The following is an 18,481-nucleotide window of genomic DNA, read 5'->3' as shown; positions in this document are numbered from 1 at the left end:
GCTGGGCATCAGGAAGAGGTTCTTCACTAAGAGGGTGGTCACGCACTGGAACAGGCTCCCTGGGGGCGTAGTCATGACACCAAGCCTGTTGGAGTTTAAAAAGCGTTTGGACTGTGCTCTTAGTCATATGGTCTGAACTTTTGGGTAGACCTGTGTGGAGCCAGGAGTTGGACTCGATGATCCTTGTGGGTCCCTTCCGACTCAGGATATTCTGTGATTCTATGATTCTAATCAGGATAGAAGGCCGTGAATTTGCAGGAACTCCAGAAAAAAAGGGAAGCAGGCTCAGTGGAAGACGTTAGTGACAAAGCAGCCTTGCATGGAAATGTTATTGCCAGGGATTGTGTTTGTGCATTTATTTTAATTAACCTCCAAACAACAGATTTGGTTTTTTTTGTGTGTGTTTTTTTTTGTTTTTTTTTTTTGTTGTTTTTAATTTTAAGTACTGTTTCTGCCCAGCTTCAAAGTGACCTCCTGAGGTAGCAGTTTGGATAATTCCTAGCAGAGAACAACTTTTGAGTAAGAGCTAGAGCCTCATAATGAAGCTTGAAACATTAAAGCGATCACTTCATTTCCCTGGGTACCTGCGTGCCTGGAATACATCCTCCTTCTGTTCCTTTGCGTGAGCTGCAGAAGGGGATATAGAATTATTAATTAAAACAGTGGCATATTAATTAAAACAGTGACACAGGGTTTGGAAAATGCGAAAGTCCTGTGAGCTATTTCCTCCTCCTCTCCTTCCCCTGCAATTTATTCTATTCCTAGTTTTCCATGTGATATCTCTTCCTTGCAAAAAAAAAAAAAAAATGCCCACCTCCCCCATCCAGACTTATTCTGGGGAGATGCTTGGGAACACCTTTAGCTTTGCATTGAGTTGTTGCTTCATTTCCTAGGCACGGAGGCAGCAGAGGGGACGCCCCTGCATGCCTCCTGAATCATCTCTGCTGGGCACTGTGCAAACAGACCACAGGAAGCACAGGAAGATGTTGGCACTAAATCCATGCCCTGGCATGGGGCTCTGAGGGAGGTTCCCTGACCTCCATCTAGGTCAGGCTCTTGATGTGAAAAGACATGGAGCTTGTCAGAAGCAAAGACTAAAAGTCAGAAACGTGCATCTGGTGCTGTCATCTCTTCCAGACAACAGTTCAGGAGCTGTCATCCAGGCCTGGTGTACTCCAGAGCTCTGTGTCCCACAGAGAACCTCCTGCCACCACTCCCCATGGCCGAGGACTGGTGTCCTTACTGGTGCGTATGCTTCAAGAGTAAGTGCATTGTCTGCAGTGATGTCATTAAAAAAATTAATACATTAAAAATGTTTCCTTCCTCTACAATAATGATAATCTTAGGTTTTGAGCTTCCTGCAGTGGAACATTTTCTTAATTGAATTCCTCATTCATTGAGCGGCTCTAATAAGCATGAATGGCAATTTCATCTTGCTCTCTGTGTTCTTCTAAGGGATGTTCTTTGAAGGCTGGCTCAAGCCCCACAGCACCACCAGCCAAGAACCCCCTGTGCTCTGCTCAGTTCAGTGCTGAACAAAACACACCAATTACTATACACTGTGCAACCTTACTGCATCCTTTCTAGACCCTCTTTTTCCAGGATCCTTAGCTGATGGATCTGGAGCAAGCTGTCATGTTCTGTTGTGTCTTCTCTATCCTCTTATTTCCACCAGACATTTTGTTCTTTGTTCTCAGTATGCTCTTTGCTGGAGATAAGCTCCTATGTCTGTCCCAGGACGCAGGTACATCTCTGCCAGAGCTAAGCCACCATTGGGCTGCCTCCCCTGCAAGTTCAGCAGACCTTCCCCCGACTGTGTGAGCACGTATCCCACAAAAGGCTAGCTTAAACCTGGCCATTTTTGCACCGTTCCTTGTTATGTGTCTTGTAATGCTGGCTGGCCTCCCCCATGCTCTTCATCCTGAAATGTACCTGAAGACATCTCTGACTCCAAGTAGTTGCTGAGGTTGCACATAGCTGGTGAAAATACTTCTGGTGATGTTACAGTTGCCTTGTCTCATTGGGAAGAAAAAAAAAAAAAGAATAGTAAGAGAAAAAGTGGAAAGCAAAGGGCAGAAGATGGGAATCCTGCTGTCACAGCTAGCTTTAATGGAACTGGTAGCATACGAATATGACATCTTCTCCTTAGGGTTTTGTGAGCAAAGAGCCCCTCCAGCAGCCAGTTACTCTCTGCTGTACCCCAGTGCTGATTGCTGGTCAGCTCCAGCCTGAAGCAGCAGCATTATCGGTCCTTTGAGAACCAAGTGAGATCCAGCAACACTCCTGAGATGAGCACATCCCAACTGCTGCCTCAATAAAGCAAACTAAGCACACAAACCAGTGTCTTCTGATAGCTCATCTGTTAATGCAACGCTGTGCTCTTAAAGTTAAATGGTTTTTCCTAGCTAGAGGCTGGCATCCACTGAGCGAAGAGATGAGCTCCCTGTTCACTGCATGGAAAAGGCACATGAAATATGGGAAACAGTCTTCAGCAGCTCATTTAGATGTGACACACACAGTTCTCATCTCTAGGATGATTTATCTTCTGTCTTCAATATTACTGTACTTCAGTGCTTCCCCAAGGTCTAAAGTGTTTATTCAAGACTGATGTAGGGTGAATGGGCTCTAAAGGGATTTGGGTTCCTTTGGGAGGAAAATCCCAGTCTAGCATGCTCTGAGAAGCCAGCGCCATCCCTTTAAAGCCAGGGCAAACCCACGTATTGCTTTTGGTTGTGCAGGAGCATGTGTGTATCAAATAACTGCAGCTTTGCCAGCTTATTGCACCCAGGACAGCCACGCAGGGCATGCAGAACTCCCCAGGCACTCTTGTGCCATGCTGTGTCATTTCCTGTGGCTTTTTACAAAACTTCTTTCCGATTGTACTTTGTGCCAGGCTTTTTGTGACTTGCCAGGCAAGACTGCAGATGAAGCATGTGTGTCTGAAGCGTTATCCTTTAGATCTGGCAGAGAGATGACAAGTTTGCTGAAGAATAGTGGAAAATAATGCACTTGTCACAGGAGGTTTGAATTCTTCTCTGGAAGTCACTGTTGATCGTGAGCCCAGTTACATCGCAGCTCCTGCAGAACATCTCTCCCTTGCTATCCAGCTTCATTACAGTTCCTATTTTCCATAGCCTCTCGGGGCAACATTTTTCTGCACTTCCATTGCAGCTCATGAGGGAAGGGAGCCCTCATAAGCAAACTTCCAGTGCAAGGAATAGTCCTGATAAAAAGCTGCTCGTGTGCAATGAGAAGATGCCTGTCTTGAAACCACTCCGCAGTGTTCCTCTGCGGTGTGTTACAAACACAACAACAAAAGCACAAGGCTGCACATGCCAACTGCACAGGGCTGAAATGTGTGCAATAGCACGCCACGCTCCCAGGGCTCCGCACACCTGCTAATGCAAGGCTGTACCAGAGACCGCCTGCACCCTTTCAATAGTTAGCGGCGGTTTTGCAGAAAGCACACTGGGCTGAAGATGCTGCTCCGCTTGGGTTAACATAGGAATGTTTCCAAATGCACCAAACGTGCAATATTTTTAACTTAAAATGGCTGCTTAAAATGCAACAAAGAATGCAGCTAATTAAGGGTTTGATCATTTAAAATTAGTACAGGTGGCTCAGAAAATACAGCCCAGTCCAATCAGAGCAGAGTGCTTCGCTAACGACTTGTAAAAACAGGTACTCTGGAGGGGAAAAAGGTCTAGAGGCTTTTCAGCTCTTGTTTACAAAGCAAGACTGTGCCCTTTTATAGTGACTTTAATCTTCTTCCAGTGTCTTTGATTTGCAGTGGACAACAGATGTAACCCGTGGATCTTCTACAGCTGCAGCGTAACTTCTCCCAGCTCCCCACTTCTCGCCCTTACATTCTACCTGAGGCCTCAGAGAAGGTCAGAAGCACTCAGTACGCTATATGTGCTTTCAGTTAGGAACTTAAATCAGGTTGGAGCTCAGTACGGGGTGGGGCAGAGCATGGTCTGCTCCCAGCGCAGTCCAAGTGACAGTGCAATTGGTGAGGGCTCTGCGTGTCACCTCTTATTGTCATATGTATGTACCACATTGATGGCTCTGTGACACTCAGCAGTGACAGCCCGCAGTCTGTCTGGAGGATATTCCTCATTTCACTTCCCGAACTCCAACGTTCCCTATCAACTTTACGTCTTCTCTCTATTTTTGTTACTAACACTGATCTATATTAAAGATAGAAGCTTGTTGAATTGAGTGAGCATGCATCATGTAATTAAAGGGATGATGCAAATGTGTGTCTGAAATTTCCTGTAAACATTGATTTCTGGGAGGTTGTCCATATTTTGTTTGGCAAATTGACACCTGTGTAGTACTTCCTTGGAGGAAGCTGGTTTGTGTTGAAAGCAATTGCTTATTTAAGGCTGCTTAGAACATGCTCTGAAGCCAGGCTGCATCGGGCTGCTTGAACTGATTTCAGCTTTCATTAAGCAAACGGGCACATCCCCGTCTCTTTCCATCATGGGCCTCTCAGCATGCTGATGTTCTTCATGGCTTGGGCAGGGCAGTCTGTCCACTGAGGACCTGCCCAGAAAGGTGACCACTGCCCAAGGCCATGTTCATTCACATGGGTCTAGCTGTATTCTCAGACAGAGCTTGGGTCCACTGCATTAGAATGGGGAGCTGGGGTGTGAGCCCTTAGCTCAAGGGGAACCCCTGGTGATGCAGATTATATTGCCATCATTAAAAGAGGTGGAAGCTTAGAAATACTGCTAATGTCTACACGTATGCACCGAGATGGTTACTGCAGCCTAGCAGATGTGCAGCTGCTGAGTTGGGTCCAACTGTGGTCCATAGGAGAAGCTAAGCAGCCTGCTATGGCTGCTTAAAAATAACAGAGAAATTCCAGAGAAATAACTCTCTCCATCCATAAAAGATTGAAGGTCCAAGCTCTGCTCTCATCCAGGTCATTTCAGATACAGAATGTAAATGTAATACAAAAATCAGGACATCCTGTAGACTCACTGAGGGTGTAATGAGCCCTGGGTTATTAGCCTGAGCCTCTCCCAGTAAATAAAGCCCCAAAAGATTGTTCATAGTGTTAAATTCTGGGCTTCTTCATGAATATATATATATATATATAGTTTGTTTCTTTGTTTGTTTGTTTTGTTTCCCTATGTAAAACTGAGAGATTCAGGAGGGTGGTCCAACCAGCTGCAGTCAGAGAAAGAGATTGCCATGACTTTAAACTATGGTACTCTGGCTCAGACCCCACATAGTTGAGGCTAAATTATTAATAGAGAAGGTGAGTAGCAGATTCCAAATACTCAAGTTAGGCTTCCTCTTGACATTTTATTTCAGTAAAAATAAGTAGCTTTTCTTTACATCTTACAAAATCTCTTCCCTGGCTCTCCTTGACAGCTCCCCCTCCTGTCTCCACCTCCAGAGATGTCTGAACAGTATAATTTCCTTTTATTTTTAGCCATCTTTCATAATTTGAAGCTATCTATGTGTCAAAGAGAAAATGCTGCCATGAATTCCTCAACAGGCACTTACCAAAAGCAATTGATTAAAATGAAATATTAAATGGGATTTTATACCCGTGGGCTTGGCAACACTGGTGCCTCTCAAAAGAAAAATGTGTAATGACATCAGGATGGATGGGCGTGGGGCCATCATCTCCCCAGCTTTGCTGCTGCTTCCCTTTTGGGGTCAGTATTGGATCCAGGCTGAAGTGTGTGCATGGCTCAGTGAGCTTTGGAAAACAGTGGCCGTACCACCTTGTTTGGATTTCAGAGACTCAGGAACTGTTGTAGATGACTACCTCAGAGCTTAGTTTAAAAGGTTACACCATCGTCAGAGAAGGCAGTGAGGTTGGAGCTCTTCTTCCCCAAACTACCCTGGGTGGACATGCTGGGTCCTGTGCTTGGGACACAACAACCCCATGCAATGCTACAGGCTGGGGGCGGAGTGGCTGAAAAGCTGCCCAGCGTGACGGGACCTGGGGGTATTGATCAACAGCTGGCTGAATATGAGCCAGCAGCGTGCTCAGGTGGCCAACAAGGCCAACAGCATCCTGGCTTGTATCAGAAACAGCAGGACTAGGGAAGTGATTGTCCCTCTGTACCGAGCTCTGGTGAGGCCATACTTCGAATGCTGTGTTTGTTTTGGGGCCCCTCACTACCAGAAGGACGTTGAGGTGCTGGAGCGTGTCCAGAGAAGAGCAGTGAAGCTGGTGAAGGGTCTAGAGGACAAGACTTCCGAGGAGCAGCTGAGGGAGCTGGGGTTGTTTAGCTTAGAGGAGGCTCAGCGGAGACACTATCACGCTCTACAGTTGTCTTAGAGGAGGTTATAGTGAGGTGGGGATCGGGCTCTTCTCCCAAGCACCAAGTGATGAGGGGAAGTGGCCTCAAATTGCACCAGGGGCAGTTTAGGTTGGATGTTAGGAGAAATTTCTTCACTGAAAGGGTGGTGCAGCATTGGAATAGGCTGCCCAAGGGGAGTCACCATCCCTGGTAGTTTTCAAGAAACATGTAGATGTAGAACTCAGTAACGTGGTTTAGTGGTGGACTTCAGTACTAGTTGGTTAAAGTTGGACTAGATGGTCTTAGAGGTCTTTTCCAACCTGTATGCTTCTATGATTCTATGATTCCTGACCTCTGAGTTGCCTCCTCTTCATATTAGAGACTTGTCAGTCTCTCTTCGGGTGGCTGCAACACTCTCCAGAGATCCAGCCACATCCACAGGCAGCTATTTCTCTTGTCTAAGGTGAGACTGGCATGGCATCTGGTCTGGGGTCCAGCTCCCCTGTTCCCTCTCTTGCCAAGTGGCCGGAGCAGATACCTCTGGAAGAAGATGACACAGGAGCAACAGGTTGAGCTCCTTCTGTCTATGTGCTGCCTACCTGCATGAGCTTGCACTCGGGATCTTCATGAGCCAGCATTTTTGTCTCTGCAGGGCACAGTCTTTGAAGGATTTTCCTTCCCTGGATTGGCCCACCTGTTCTTTTCCCAGATTGGTTCTCTGCTCCCACTTAGATGCTCAGGGAGACGGATACTACTCCTGCTCATCCTCAGCAGCTCAGCTGGACTTTGCCCTGGCCTGAAGAGCTGCAACAAGAGAACTGTGAAGAAAGCAGAGGAATACAGGCTCTGGGCTCCCCACGGGTTGCAATGCTTCCACTGCCTTGCCAAGCCTGGCCTGGGAAGCAGCGAAATACGGCATTTCTGTGTTGGCTACCGCTTAAAATCAAATGTCATCATTGTGACTCACCTCCAGCCCAAAGCCAGCTGCTGTGGAGGTAGAGCAGTTTGTTGCTTCTCCTCTGCCATTTCTCCATCCCTCAACACTAATAACATCTCCTTCTTATGCACCCGCTTCCAGGCTTCCTGCCCTCACCACCCAGCGTGAGAACCTGCAGCATGGGGGGCACCTCTCCTGCTCGGGAGAAGGGTGCTGCACTCAAAACTTCTCCTCAGCTTATTGCCTCTCCATGGGGACTCTGCATGAGAGGCGAATGCAAGCAAACCCAAACCTGAGGTCTTTAAACCAAAATTGTGTGCAAGGATCTAAACACATGAGGATTCCTGTTGCAAAATCGAGGATTTCTGTTACGTTCCTTTGTGAATCCTAATACGCCTGGAAATTATGAATCATAACAAGTCATGCTGCCAAGTACAAGAAGGATTATACGATCTGTGATCCAGTAACTCCCAGCTGCTTAGTCATCTGTGGTAGGTTTTGAGCATGTCACACAACAGATAACATAACCGACTTTTTAACGTGAAACCACAAAAGAGGTTTATTTCAGAGGTGTTTCCTCACTCTGCTTGGCCAGAGCATCCTTGCCAGCAGCAGGACCTCCCGGCCTGGCCAAAGCAGGCAGGATTGTTGTCTCATGAGCGGTCACATCCCAGAAGAGTTTCCCATTGGGATTTCTGCAGTGGTTTCAACAGCAAGGGAGGGAACTGAGGATGAGTTGTGCAAGAGGCTGTTGTTGCACGGATGTCCATAGATGCACAGAAGCCCGTGTGGCCTCCAAAGGAGGCTGAGGAGGTTTCATTCTCCTGCTGTCCCAGACGAGACTCGGTGCGCATGTGACTGTAATCTAGCGCTGCGTTGCATGAGCTGCATAGGGTCAGAGCTAGCAAGCTCATGCCATTTGCACATCTTTCCTCCATCAACCCCAAAGAAACACTCTTCCCTCATGAAGAGCCTGGCTCCATAACGAAGATACGTGCTGTCCCCCCACTGGCAGTGACAGTCCCTTCCAGCTGCCACCGCATGCCCTGTGAGCGGCTGAAGGGTGTGCAACCAGCACAGCATCCTCAGTGACCTCTTGGGCTACGTGTAGATGAACGCAAATGCATCTGCTGTGTGAGTGAAGTTGCATTTAATTACTGAGATAAATTTGATGTAATTGCCCAGATGGCATTCTCACTTCAAGAGGAAATCTAGTAGGGGTTTCCCAGATAACCCCACTTGGTGCAAGTGTTGCTGCCTCGCTGGCATCAGCCGTGCTTTGCCCAGGCACTGAGGGTGACTTTGCAAGACAGCCAAAGAGCCCAACAGCAATTCATGCTCCTGTACATCCTCCCCGCCGCCCTTGGAGTGGTTTCAAATGAAAAACCAAACTGCAACAGTTTAAATGTTGCCTCCCACGCAATGTCTGGCTTCAGCCTCCATTACAACTTGCTGCAGGTTCAGAAGCCTCTGGCAGAACAGCCTGCCTGCCCCCCAAAAAATGTGGTTTTGCCAAAATAGAAACGTTTTCACAGAAGGTAATAATGTGACTGAATCATTTGCCAGCATTCTGCTCTAGGTTTTGCAGTTTGTTTCAGCATTTTGTGTTTTTGTTTAATTTTAGAATTCATTTTCTTGAAAGAGATAATGCTGAAACAAAATATTTTATGTTTACAAATAATTTTTAAGGGGGGTTGGTTTTCAAATGCATTTGGAAACGCCAGGATTCTCTACCGCTCAGAAGTCCCATTTTGCTATCAGCTCTGGTTACACAGAAGTTAATGCCGCTGTGAAAAGACCTCTTTCCCAGTAATATACTTTACTTTCAGGATGGTGAATTATTGAAATGTTTTCCATGGCTATAGTCCATCTGAAGTCACAATCTCATCTTTCATTAGTGTCGGTCTCATAATAAGTTATTTGCCCAGAGAAGCTGTGGGTGCCCCATCCCTGGAGGTGTCCAAGGCCAGGCTGGACGTGGCTTTGAGTGACCTGGTCTGGTGGGAAGTGTCCCTGCCCTTGGCAGGGGTTGGAACAAATGATCTTTAAGGTCCCTTCCAACCCAAACCATTCTGTGATTCTGTGATTTCTTTTCTGGTAGCAGCTGGGATCTCTCACCAAGGGTTGAGGTGTGCTTGTTCCCTGGGCGGAGATGGAGAGTGGGTCAGATGCTACCAGCCGTCAGGGTGCGGCATGATGCACTTGTTCAGCCAAAGCTAGTGGTGGCTGTGACCTCAGGCAAAGGAAGAAGAGCAAAACCAACAGGTGAGCAGGGAAGTTGCACCGTGCTTTGATCAGACCAGTTCCAAATGTGCATGGTTCATGGGCCTTGGACTGAAAGATGCACATGATAGTAGCATTGGGCACCTTGGTCTGCTTTTATCCTATGTCTGGGGATGAAAGAGCTGGCAATTGCATGGATAGGGACATATGGAAGGAGCAGGGATACAAGGCAAACAGGACACTAGGGTTGGTCGCCCATAGAGAATGAGTGTGGGGAAAAACAAGAAAAGGGCTTTCAGTGTATTTGTATCTGATGCACGTATGTAAATGCTCTTTTCTGGCACCTGGGAAAACTGTTCAGTAGCCATAGCAGGAAAAGAGAGTAAAGAATAAATGTGTCCAGAGGAAATTCCTGCAGCTCTTGGCTCAGCAGAACGTAATTGCTGACAACTGGAGCTTGGTCAGGACACTGGAGCTAACACCTCCGCGCTTGCAAGGAGTGGGATCTTGGGTGACCACAAGTGGTTGGCTTGGGATGTTATTAAAATGGCAACACCTGTGGCAGCGTGGGGCCCTGAACTCCCTGCAAGGACGTTCAGCACACTGCTGACTCGCAGGGAAGATGCCACCTACTAAATCACCCAAACCACTTCCTGCACCACCTGGTTTTTCCTCATGTCTCCTATCCAAACAGTCACTAGACCCTTGTAAAAAGTACTGTGTCTGCCAAACGGGCTGGCCTGACCAAACTAGCTGGGCTGGGCTTCACTGAATCCGCACCGTTTATCACCAGAAGGCAGCTAGGAGAGCTCTCCAAGTGTCCTCAGGGCAGAGCAGTGACAGCTTCAGTCCTGGTGGAGATGGGTGGCCCCTGTGAGCTGTCGTCCTTGCAGGAGTGCCGCAGAACCTGCTTTCCTTAGCTAGGTCCCAGCCTGGCACGTTGGTGGTCCCTCGCTAGCCTTGGAGAAATCCTCAAAGTCTGTAAAGTTCTTTCTGTTTCTGCATGGTTGCAGCTCACACGCCAAAGGCAGAAATCCCACAGCAATTCCCTCTGGGCATTGCTTTCTCAATATATTGATCCCGCCGGGTGGTCAGTAAGAGCAGGCACTGTTGGCAGAGCCAGGAGCCCTCTGTGGCGGAGGTTCCTCTGGCTTTCCACCCCAGAGAAGGTACCTGGGTGTCCCACTCACTCAACGTCCTGGAGAAGACCTGGCAGAGCGGCTCTATAAGCCACATCCATTTCGCAGTCCCACGCACTTCCCAGTGTCTGGTCAAGCTGATTTGACAACTGTTGTTCCTGGACACGGACTGGAAGATCGAGATATCTCCAGCTGGCTGGAGCCTTCAGCGATCCCAAGTTCCCTGCTTGCTCCTCAGCTCTCTGTTTCTCAAAGAGTTGAGGAAGCTGCAGAGATTCAGAGATGTTTTTTTTTTTTCCCTTCTTGAAAGCACAGCTAAAAATAAGAAGAAAATTGAAACTGAGCCCAGCCCACAACGCAGAGTGTGTAGGTGTGATGCTAACCAACACCTGGGGCTGTGAAGCACCCTGGGGGAGCTGACACCTGAACCCTCTCACACCATCTGGCAGACATTCTCTTTCTCTTCATTCTCTCTTTGGCACCTTTTCAGAAAGTACACAAGATGAGGGCTCCAAAGTTGTTTTGGAAATGTCCTATATGTTTGTTTGAAAATGTCCTATACATTGTAGGAGAAGGGACCAAGGAGAGGACAGTGGTTTTCCTTTGTAAATTCATATGGAGCCCAGCAGTTGACATGCTGGGACCCAAGAGCTGCTGCTGTCCCTGGCTGAAGGTTTCTTGAGGTGGCTGGCAGAAAACAGCGATGGCAGACAGGGCCTCATGGTGGCAATCAGGCTGTCTCTGAGTTTTTGACCTTGGCAGGTGTAAATGCTCATGCCATCATCACAGCTGCTGTAGTGACCAGCTGCCACAACAAGCATCAGCTGCCCTCTCCTCACCACCTTCCCATCTCCAAAGCTGTCGGTAGGATTGGGAACTGCTAGGAAAGGACATACCCTGCGAGCAAGCTGAGTTGAAGGGCAGCGAAGCTGGAAGGAGGGCTGAGAAAACCCGGGTGAAACCCAGCAGGGCTGTACTCTTAGTGGGGCCTGAACGATGGGCTTCCCGGTGACTGCCCCCTCCAAAACCCAGTCAGAGAACCAACCACAAATGTTGCCTAGACCCTGGTCAGCTTTTCATCCTGCCACCCCTGCTAATGCGAACACGTGGCTGGATGCTGTTCATCCCTCGCCAGCCTTTTCCTGCTTATCTGGAGGCTGAGAGGGACCCGGCATGCCCAGCAAATCTGCCTATGAATGCCCAGAGCCAGTCCTGTTTCCCAGGGGGATCAAGGTGGATTGGGTAATTAATCACAGCTTGTCTGGGGGAGGATGAGGAAGTTTAAAGGAAGGTGTTAACGGCTCTTAAAAGCTTTCCCGGTTTGCAGAGGGTGCTGCCTCGAACAGATTATCTGGAAATATTATTAGCTACAGTGGGAAAGGCTTTTTGTTTTTGTTGTTTTTTTTTTTTTTTGTTCGTTTTCCAGGCTCTTTACAGTCACCTTAAATCTGCTTGAGCCTTGGAGACAGGTTTTATTGTGCGGGGAACGATGGGGGAGAGGTGCTGGCTGTCAGTGGGTCAGCATTAATTGGTTTATTCCTTTCTCACGGTTATTTTCCAGCCAGCATCTGCTAAAATCCTGGTGCCCGCTTCGTCCCCGCTCGGCACGCAGGAGCTGCAGGGATTTGTGTGTATTATCCTTACGGGGGACCCTAGGCCACCAGGTCGGCTTCACGGAGGCTGCTGGGAAGTGCCTTGTCCCCAGCTAAGCTTCTTTCCCCGTTGGCATGTCGTAGGAGGAGGATGAGATTAGTGTTTTCTGCTGCACGATGTCAGCTGAGGGATGAGAACGGCGCACCGAGAGGAGGAGAGCTTCTGTGGGTGGTAAGTGAAAGCAGGGATGTGCCCCTTTGCCCCGAAGGAAACTTTTCTTCTATGTCTCAGTGGCCCATTGGTGCAGGCAAATGCTCTTCTTCAGCCCAACGTCACCTGCTTCCCTGGCAGAAGTGGCCATCAGCTGCCTTCTCCTGAGAAACCACTTCCCATAAATCCAGCTGCTGGTGTTATGTCCCCGCAGCTTTGTCGTGATTTTGGCATGTGTCCGACTGCCAGCAATCAGGGGTGCCTTCAGACTAGAAGCCCTGTGTCCTGCCAGCTCCTGCCTGCTACAAAAAATGAGCTGAAGTTGGTGGCGAGGCTGTGGCACGGCTGTGACAGACAGCGGGGTCTCGCTGGGACTATCGCAGATGCCTCTTAGAGTAATTGCTCTGATGGCGCATCTTGATGGGAAGTCACTTTTCAGGCTAGAGCAGGAACACAGCAGGAGCATGACTTTGGCCTGGAGGATTTTGATATTTTTATTTTGACCTTGTTTTGGCTTGGAGTGAAAGCCAAACATTTGAGTCCTGGAAAGGTGATGGAGTGGGGAGCAGAGCAGCCCTGGCTCTGCTGCCATTTCCCACCCCCCCCCCCCCTCAAAGCCTCCTAGGTGAGCAGGAAACCCCAGCCACAGAGAAATTCGTTTGAAGTCACATCATCTTCAGGGAACGTTTTCTGTTGCTATGCCACTGCTCCTCTCCCAGCAATTCCTAGATCTTTAATAGGAATCAGGCGTTCTGAATAGAGTCCCATGGGCTGCTTGTTTCACGGCTGCATTGATTTCCAGCAACTTAAATTAGCCCCAGGAAAGCATAATAGAATCAGCAGGTTTCCAGGTCTCTCTTTTCCCTTTGCAGAAGACCATCCCTTTCAAACGCGAAGCACAGCAAGTCCAAACCAGCACGTTTCCCCCCTCTCCTTGGGGATCAGGCTGCAGTAGTGAAGAGACAAATGGAGCCAGTCCCCGGTGCTAAACTACAAAACCACAGGCTTCAGCAAAGCCCTTCAAGCCAGTCCGTCCCCCAGCAGTGTCGCTGCCCCTCGCTTTTGACTGAGGTCTGGAAATATCAGCAGGTATGGAAAATCCATTCCAGATAAGTAAATAACACTCCCCGCATCGCTGCCAGCTCCGTAAGCGCTTCCCCAGCTGCTCAGAGCCCGTGGGGATGCTTGTGGAGTGGGCGGCCGCAGGTGCTGCTGGCGTGCATCTGGGAGCAGCCTGGTGGTGAGCGGGGGAGGCTGAAATTTGGTTTGTCTTCCCCTCTGTAGTGGGACCTCTCCCCACATCCTGCAGCTTTGCTGGGTTTTCCAGACGGCCAGGCTACAGCCTGATGGCTGCCCCTGGGGGTGAACGCACCCCAGGCCAGGGGGCTGGGCTCAGTGTTTTGAAGGCAGTAGTAGCAGAGCAGGGATAAACCCAGTTTTCTAACGAAAAAAAAGGTTATTTTGCATTAAAATTGCCTTTTCCTCCCAAAGGGTCCCTAAGCATTCACCAAGCTGTTAAGAGGCAGGGGTGGTTTACCCCTGGGAGAGGTGTTAAGGACTAAGGAACAGGGCTTAGCGATGGGACTTGGTAGGTCAGACTGGATGATCTTGGAGGTCTTCTCCAACCTTGATGGTCCTGTGGTTCGAAGAGGGCAGGGTAGGGAGGGGTGTCTGATGGCTCCAGGAAAACCCTGCCATCGAGTACAGCTTGCAGCGGTCTCTTTACTGGCTGTCCTCTGGACCTAAAGCAGCACGTATTGCCGGCAGCTCCTATGTGGTCATGATGAACCCACACCTGTGTCATGCAGTGCTGCTGTGACCATTGTGGCCATCTGACTGCCTGCCCTCCATCCCCAGCTGGCACCAAACCGCAGCTCAGGACCTCACAGCATGTTAACACATGCTTAACTTTGTGTCAAGGACAAGGCAAGCAAATGGGAAAATGCTTTGCCAGAGTCCCCACTGCCTGAGTGCAATTTACTCTATGCATTTCTTAGTTCAGCAAGACTTGGCTTTTAATGGCTAGAGACCCACCAACAACTGGGTGAAAAACACTGAGTGTGTTCGAATATGTGTAATGAATTTTATTGCAGACTTAACTGCTTCATTCATTCAGTAGCCAGGTTGGGAAAGGAGCATTTATCATTAGTCCCTGCAGATGTGCACATTAGTTGCCAGCTCTGCAGAGAAGAGCAGCTCTTTTTAATTCATTTTCAATTGCTGTTGTTTCCTGTTCTTTTATTTGTGATCACAACAGGGGCTGGCCGTTGCCTGTATCCCACGTGTTGCCACTGTCCTGCTGGGTGATATCAGACAAGGACTGTCAGGGCTCAGCATGGCAGATATAATCTTCCAAGCCCAGCATCCCCATTCAGTCTGAGGACACCCATGGCACCATGGTGGGCTTAACTCCACCATGGCACAGGCTCCAGCGATCCCAAAAGGTAACTTGCAAAGAGTGCCTGGTCTGCTGCAGCATTTGAGAAGCAGCAGGTTGCATCAGCAAAGTGTTGGTAATTTGTTAAATTGCCTCAATCTGTTTGATAGCAAAACTTGCTGGCATTTTCTGTGAGCTTTGCCTGTAGCTTTTGCATCAGCCCAAGCTCAGCCCCATACAGATGCTCAGAGCTGACGTGTGCTAAATTCTTACGTTGACCCTAATATGAGATGTCATTGTAATTCTCCTAGCAGGCATGGATTGGCAGGTGAAAAAGCAAGTGCATGGGCCTTTTTCATTTACAGCATGTTTCATCCTGGGATGAAATTTAGCTCATCAGTTGAAGCATTGTGACTAAAAAGAGTTGCAAAGAATGTGAGTACATACCTGAGTGTGTTAGGTTAAATATTGCTGTGTTAGATAATCTTTGAACAGAAGTAGCTTCATGCTTTCCTCAAGGTGTTATTCATGCTCTGCAGAAGGACAATATAAGGTTTTACAACACTGAAGTTCCATGTACAGAGCAGGTGACTTGTCTTCTCTAATGGCTACGTAGTTGTGGCTGCAGCATTTGCCAAGATCTTCTTGATGGAAGTCTAGATTCCTGCATGGATTTTTTACCAAGGGTTCCTGGAGAGTATGGAGCCAGCAGGAATGAGGAGAGGGACAGTCTGTTCTGTTGCTGGACTCTCTTTGCTGCATTAAAGAAGCCAGAATGCAAAGAGTCAGAGCTGCTGGTGTGAGCTTCTGGTGTACAGCTTTCAGATAAGCCAAGCTCTAGTGTGCTCCAGCACCAAGTTCCTTATGAAAGAAGTTTCTGTTAATACATTTCAAGGGAAGGAAATCAGCCCTGTGGTCAACAGGGTGGCACAAGGAGCTCTGAACTCTTGCTAGCTCTAGGTAAAGGTAGAGATGCTCCAGAAGGAGGAACTGGACAAAGGGCTTCTTGAAGGCATCTCCTTCCTTATCCTTCCACTGCTCCCCATTTCCCTGCAACCTCCAATCCTGCACAACATGTTGGATTGTAGCCATTGGGACTGCACAGATGAATCTGGTGGGTTGGTCTTTTGTTGCCCATATGTATGGGGAGAGATAGGAGTTGTCTTCCTGATGAAGAAGACACCACCTGCTTCTTCTTGGCCTGAAGGGCCTTCTGTTGGAAGTGAAGGGCCAGGGCTCACGCAGCAGCTTCCATTTCAACAGTGATTTCTCCTGCTGTTGAAATTGTGTTGTCTGTCTTAATCGTGCAAGGCTTATTTTCCCACACTGCAAAATGAGTTCAGCACCGCTGGTAAGGCTGGGGGCTGGGATGTTTTAATTACTGTTTTTGCAGTGCTTTGGGGCTCTGGAGAGAATGGTGCTGGAGCCCTGGGAAGGGTTTGTATTATGTTTTGGCAGATAGCATTCTGTACGTGAGCTCTGTGGTCCTGTCAACAGCTCCTTCCTGACCCTTGGGCTTCCTAATGCAAGCATTGTGCCCACCCCACCCCTAGAGCCACTTGCCACTGCTGACCATCACTGCATAGTAACAGGGGACCTGCTTACGTCCAGTGTCCACCTCCAGACCAAATAAACACATATTGCATGCCTGGAAATTCCCACCTGCTCAGCAGGGGAGAAGAGCCCCGAAAAACTCCTCTCACAGGACTTTTCCCATTAATGCACCCCTTATGCACCACAGCCACATGCTGCATTAACCTTCCTGCCCCACTCCTGCTCAGAACAACACCTCCTTAATCATAATCCACCAAATTCCTCTCTCCTCTACCTGGAAAGAATGGGATTTGGGCACAAGGAACAAATGTGAAGGCATAAGTCTCTTTTCATGGGAAAGGAAATCTATAGAGAGCCCTGCTGGGAACCCTGCTTTGCCTAAACCCTGGCACAGTGCAGTAGGAAGTTAAGGCTATTAGCGGGCAAACAGCGCAAGAGCACCGTTAAGCATGTCTCGGGGCTTTGTGGTCAAGTGCTGTGCGTTACAGCAAGCACACTGAGGTTTGCACAAGAGGACGATTGTGGCCTCAGCACCCTGCCCAGCGCGGGCTGTGCAGCATCAGCTCAAAGTCAGGGCCGGCCGCTCATGGCGCTGGGGGATAGGTGGGCTTCGAGATGAGCACTGTCCTGGAGAAGGGACTCATTAGCTGCCAGTTGGCATCTGTGCCCGTGTGTGCACACCTGTGGGTGTGCAAACTACTATGGTGTACAGACTTGTGGTAAAGGTAGGTGAGGGAGCAGGCTGACTTTGACCCAGAAGACGATTTCTATTTTTTTTTAAATCACAGTTGTGTTTTGGTGGCACACTTGGTTTTCTGATACAGGGGAAATATGCAGCTGATTGCTGCAGCTTGTGGTGCTTTGCCTCCTAGGAGTTGTGGTTTCAGGCCAGGGGAACTTCTTAAAGCAGCCTGGCACATATGTGGCCAGCGTGGATGGACAGCCTGGACAGCACAGGGACAGACGTGCTCAGGGCCAGCACATCTTCAGCAGCTTTCTTCCTTGAAGCCTGAGAGTGAACCTTATGTCTTGAGTGCGCTTGTGGCCCGCTGCTCGCATCTCACCTGGTGACACAGGCAGGGTGGCTGCAGGAAATCCCAGATGCTGAAGGGTTTGGTACAAGGAGACGCATGTGGGACTCTGGGCATCAAGCCGGAGTCCATTCTTCTTGCTGTGCCGAGGATCGGCTGTTCAGAGAGCAGACTGGTCTCCCCAAAGTCCCTCTTCTTGTTCTGAACACAAGGAGAAGGGCAGTGTAAGAGGCTGGTGAGCATGAGCAGCTGTGAGTCTGTAGGCAAGGCAGCTCTAGATCTGGCATCCACTATGCAGACCTGTATATTGCCTTCTGCTGGATGCTTGTGAGCAGTAAGGAGAGTGCTGGGACCGCAGATTTCACCATTAATTTAATTTCCATTGCTTCGGCACGGCTCCCCAAGCATCTCAGGGAGCTGAGCACTCTTCTTGAACAGGGTCCTGTTGAGGTGGGCTGGCGGTGATCCCAGCCCACCACTGGCACACAACCCCTTCCAAACCCCTGGGTAGGGGCTGGCCAGCCGCAAGGATACTGCCAGGATTCATCCAGGGCCCTGCAGGGCACAGAGCGTAAACACAACGGGGAAGCTGGGCCACATCCCAGCCCGGTTTGGCTGCCTGCCTCGAGGTCCCCATATCCCAGAGTATTCAGCTCGCCTCTTTTTCCATTACCTCCAAGCAGTCGCAGTGAATGTTTTCAGTAATGTTTCCTAAAAATACGGATGTCAACAGAAATAGCTGTTTAATAACAGAGTCTGTGCATCCCTGGGCCCTGAGCAATCTACAGGCTGGCAGGAGGAATGCCGAAATAGATAGATCCTGAGGCTGGAGATGCTCTGAGAAGCTACCAGGGTTTCTGCCTTGCTGTGCACAGACCAGCTCCCACCAGCATCCCCTGGGGGAGGAAGGCTGCTTGAGGGCTATTTTCCCTCCATCACTGGGTGAAAAGCCAACCCCTCTCCACAAGCAGCCCAGCTGTCTGATACCCCATTTGACAGAAAGGCCTGTATCTGGAAAAAAAGGAACTCAACTTGTGTGAATGTATTGAGAAGCCTACGGTGCGACAGTGACCGGTTTCTATTCCTTAATTACGGTATTAGTTTCCTTGTTACAGCTTTCATGGGGAAAGAAGTCAGAGGCTATAGAA

The 18,481-nt window shown here is 48.9% G+C and overlaps 1 protein-coding gene across 1 annotated transcript in view; it reads left to right on the top strand.

Annotated features, from left to right (window-relative positions):
- The window catches only part of LOC308200551 (uncharacterized protein), a 293,039-nt gene that overhangs the window by 253,219 nt on the left and 21,339 nt on the right, over positions 1-18,481 (top strand). The window contains exons 16-19 of the mRNA XM_080606455.1: positions 9,311-9,471; positions 12,130-12,392; positions 13,244-13,460; positions 14,629-14,815. The gene's annotated coding sequence lies outside the window, so the exon portion shown is untranslated. The remainder of the gene's footprint in view (positions 1-9,310; positions 9,472-12,129; positions 12,393-13,243; positions 13,461-14,628; positions 14,816-18,481) is intronic.

Source organism: Anser brachyrhynchus (assembly GCF_964034855.1).
Source record: "Anser brachyrhynchus genome assembly, chromosome: 10".
NCBI lineage: Eukaryota > Metazoa > Chordata > Aves > Anseriformes > Anatidae > Anser > Anser brachyrhynchus.
The sequence above is the reverse complement of the archived record's forward strand: the minus strand, read 5'-3'. Positions and strand labels throughout refer to the sequence as shown.